The sequence below is a fragment of the Trichechus manatus genome, unplaced genomic scaffold (assembly GCF_000243295.1).
Source record: "Trichechus manatus latirostris isolate Lorelei unplaced genomic scaffold, TriManLat1.0 scaffold00050, whole genome shotgun sequence".
NCBI lineage: Eukaryota > Metazoa > Chordata > Mammalia > Sirenia > Trichechidae > Trichechus > Trichechus manatus.
This window is the reverse complement of record NW_004443986.1, coordinates 9,506,778-9,511,179: the sequence shown is the minus strand read 5'-3', so window position 1 is coordinate 9,511,179 and position 4,402 is coordinate 9,506,778. Positions and strand designations below refer to the sequence as shown.

General features: G+C 37.8%; 1 non-coding gene across 1 annotated transcript; it reads right to left on the bottom strand.

Moving 5' to 3' along the window:
• Window positions 1-4,113: 4,113 nt before the first annotated feature.
• On the bottom strand, window positions 4,114-4,188 carry LOC111820792 (small nucleolar RNA SNORD93). The gene has a single exon (XR_002824305.1). It is a non-coding gene; the product is annotated as a small nucleolar RNA SNORD93 (small nucleolar RNA).
• Window positions 4,189-4,402: the final 214 nt, after the last annotated feature.

Here is a 4,402-nt window from a genome sequence, read left to right as displayed (position 1 = left end):
AAAATAGTTTTGAATATGAACTACAAAGATTTTTTTTTTTATGGCTGCTTGGTTATTTAAGTTTTATTTTTAAGAAAAGCTATTCGTTTAGGAATACTGAAGAGTACCTTACACAAAACTATCTAGGGTATGTCCATTCTTGAAAATGAAATTGTGCCTCAATCTTCCTGAATGACACGTAAATGGCATAATTGTTATTGTGCAAAAAACCTGTTGGCGTTGAGTCCATTCTGACTCATAGTGACTCTATAGACAGACAACTGCCCCATAGTTTCCAAGGAGTGCTTGGTGGATTCGAACTGCCGATGATTTTGTTAACAGCCATGCTTAACCACTACACCACCAGGGCTCCTCATAATTCCCGTATATTGCTCCTTTTCCTTTAGTTACTACCTCATTATCAATAGTTACTGATACAGATTCACAAATACTAAGTACCACAATATTGTAGCTAAAACACCAGAAAATTTGACAAAATCAGAGACTATAAGAACACCAGCAGCAATGAAAACAGTGCATTTTGTAGTGCGGACAAATTAAACCACTTGATTTGAAGCATCATTGTAATTGGGTAATAATGACAGATCTGACCGGAGAGCATTAGAAGGTTCAAAAAGTAAATTAGCATAGAGTTTCAGCCTTGTAGGCATATTGATACATGTAAGCTGGGCTTATGAAAAATGTTTTTATCACTACAGGGATATTTATAAAAATATCAAAAATATTTTAATATTTAAATAGACAATCACCCCCTCTGACAGTGTCACCTGATGTGTTCCACACCCACCTAGTGACACCACTGTTCTTAAATAAGATTTTATATTCTCAATAAAATCATAATTAGCATAAATTTTTTACTTTAATTACTATTTCCTTTATACTTGTAATTAAAGATTCTCTTCATGCCCAAGTACTCACTTGGAATTAGTAAGTTTTCCTTGAAAACATTTCATCCAACTTCAGATTTGCTTCACTTCTCTGCAGGTCACTTGAGCACAAAAGGAAGAGTGGTCTGCTACTTAAATAATCACACAGGCACCTTTCCATTCCTGCTTTAGCTCTGCTGAAAGTCAGCATGCACTGTACCAACGAGGGCAAACAGTTCTGCAGAACCTTAGTACTGACACCTATTCACTGTTTTCTTTGGTGATGCTAGATTTTTTCTTAACCAAGGCTATTTTATACTTCTATATTACTATGGTACAAGAGGACCTTTGGGAGGTGGAACAGGGAAATGTATGCATCAGTAAGAGGCATCTGATGGAAGCATGCTCAACAGGCTAACAGACCCTTTACATACATGGAGGACTCTCACAACCAGTACTTGACTCCATTCCTCTTTTCAAAAGCACCCTTGAGTCTCCCAGAGGACAAGGTAATGGTGTTCAACTGGTGCTCAAGCAGGCTTAGTTCAGCCTGGTCCTTGCAACCAACCTTGCACGGGAATAAGCTTGAGATCAGCCCAAGCCCAACAGCTCAGCACCTAGAACCTTGCTACATTTCCTGGCTAGCTAGTATGGGCTAAGGCTGCAAGGAACCCAGAGAGGGCACATGGTGCCAGGCTTTCATAGCCCATTTTCTGCCACCTTGTGGCCACAAGAATGGCTGTCAAAAGAGACTGAAGGAATGTTAATACCAAATTCAAAATGCAGCTGTTAAGAAAAGGGGAATATGTGCCTCATTGCCTAAAACATCTATAAAGGGAAATTTTATATCTTAGATGGGTGGGCCAAGACCTAAGTATCTTTTCATCCTGTTTTCAATGCTTTTTAGCCACTTATGCATCACAGTAAATCATGGAAGTGCTGGCCTGTTCTCCATAGTGTTCATTGGAAATGTCATTAAAATGCCAGAAAGGGGACATTTTCTTAGCATCATGTTTATTGTGGTATAATTTATATACAGTAAATTTCATTTTTATGTATGAATTGACAAATAGTCATGTATCCACCATCAAGATGTAGAACAGTTCCATCACTTCCCAAATCCCTCCCCTCTGTTGTTTTCTGTCAAAAGGGTAGAATTTGACCATTAAAATTATAGTAAGAATGTTTTATGCCTATTGCCAGCCTATTCTCCAGGAGAGGCCCTTAACCAGGGGTAGTATGCTGACTCAGACTGAGAGCAGGCCAAAGTTCAAGACTTGGTGGAAATAGAAGCTTAACCAAATTTTAATAAGCATTTTGTTTCAGATTCATCAGTGGGGACAAGCAATTCAGTAACTCATTTACGAGGCACGGAACGAGAATTTGGAGGGTCTGTGTCTGGCCGTGTCATAGGTAAACAAGTCATATGGGATGGTGGTTCTTTTCCTGAATCCTTGGAATAACCATTGCTTAGTTTATCAAAGTTGTTTTAAAATAGCTAATCTAGTTAGATAATAATTGATTCTCCTTAAAAAGTAGTAGTCTTAGTCATATCTTTGTGGAGTATGTGAACCAAAATTACAGATTTAAATGGCCCACTTGCTCTTTTGCTGTTAACACTGTCAAGTTTCAGACTGGGGCTGGTTGACAGAAAAACTAATTGAAATAACTTAAGTGAATGCTATGGAATTCTCTATGCCAACTTGGCTACAGGGTAAAGCTATGATATGGGTCCCTACAGATATCTGTCCAAGGGTAGAATCAACACAATGTTACAGTAAAGCACAAAAGATTTTATTCGGCATGTTTCAAGAGACAGAAGTGGGAAACAGACAAGCATGCTGCCAGAGCTACATCTGAGGAATGTTACAGAATCATCAGTGTATACAGACATTACAAATGGGTAAAATCATTAAAAGTTTCACCTTTTCACAGATTGGCTAAAAACTGCTAAATCACCATGAGTCTACATTTTAGGACATTTTTCTTAATAATCAGCGGGACAAGTTTCAGGAACAACAGTCAGGAGGGTCTTCATTGGTCCAGTAATCTTACTATTTACTAAATGCTAAGGGAAAAAGGGAGCCCTGGTGGTGCAGTGGTTAAGAGCTCGGCTGCTAACCAAAAGGTTAGCAGTTCGAATCCACCAGTTGCTCCTTGAAAACCCTATGGGGCAGTTCTGCTGTCCTACAGGGTTGCTATGAGCCGGAATCGACTCAAGGGCAATGGCTTTGGTTTGGGTAAGCCAATAAGATATACCAACTTGTATTTGTGCTGAGGTTTAGAATTTTTCTCTTCTTTTTTTAAATACAAAGGGGTTTTAAGGGAAAAAGATAAGAGTGGAAAATAGGTGGGTCTCACATGCTCTAAGTATCTTGTTTGTGTGAAAGATTTCCTGAAAGAAGTTTTCCAAGATTGTCTTAGCTATTGTTTTTTTCAGCTCAGGGCCCAGTTTGATTTGTCCTTGTTGCTCCAGCTAAGTTACATTCCTTATATGCATAGACAGAAGATGTCAACTTTTATTTCCTAAGTCATATGACACCTTCCTCTCAAAATTCATTCCTGCCAAGAGAGGGACAAAGAAAGTAAAAACCTCTATTCTGTATGTATCCGTTGTGTAACACTCAAATGTACCTTTATCTACTTGAAAAACGATGTCTTTCAAGCAGCAGCCCTAGAAAAGAAATATTACAATAGGTAATTAGAGCAGCAATTAATAAGAGATATGCTTTAAAAAACAAAACAAAAATACAGCAAAGTCTGGACTCTAAATAGAATTTCCTAATATACAGTGAAGCCTGGGGAAAGCCGGAACTTGTGTAAGGTAGAAATCTGTCAGAAGGAAAACTCAAATATTTTCTACTAAAACAAGTGATAGAAAAGTGGTTAAGACCGCACTCCGTCAAAGATGGAAAACAAGGCAGTCCTCCTGGCAAGTTGCAACTCTCACTGCACATTGTCAAGTTAAGTCATAGTAATGTTCTGATATAAAAACATAAAGTGGATTTAGTACTCAAAATCTTGTCTTACTAGTGCTAACAATTCACCTTAGTTTTCTGGAAGATGGAAATTCAAAAGCTTCTTAAATGACTATAATCCACCAAAATGGTCATCATAGGAAAATAAACATTTTCAAAGATGTAATGTCACTTAGAAATCCATCTTTTCTTCCTTTTAACTTACAGCATAATTTTTTAAAGGGGGAGGGATGATGTAAGTATATTTAGTAAATTCCTGCATATCACATTGGCCTCAGGTAAATCCTTTAACCCATCAGAGCATAAGCATACCCAATCAGATTAAGAGTTCTCATCCTCGGCCAAGAATTATATTCAAGCCAGATTCTTTCCATTTGGTCCATACCTGAAGCTCATCAGCGACTTGCACTTGACACACAGCCTGGTAGAAAAGTGACAAGAACAATGTTAAGAATAACTTTATGGTGTTATTTATAACTTCCCATATTCTATGGATCCAGCAGTCACTAGCCTTTCAAACTTGTTAAGTTAGCATGCAAAAGTCTCAATGTTGGAAAA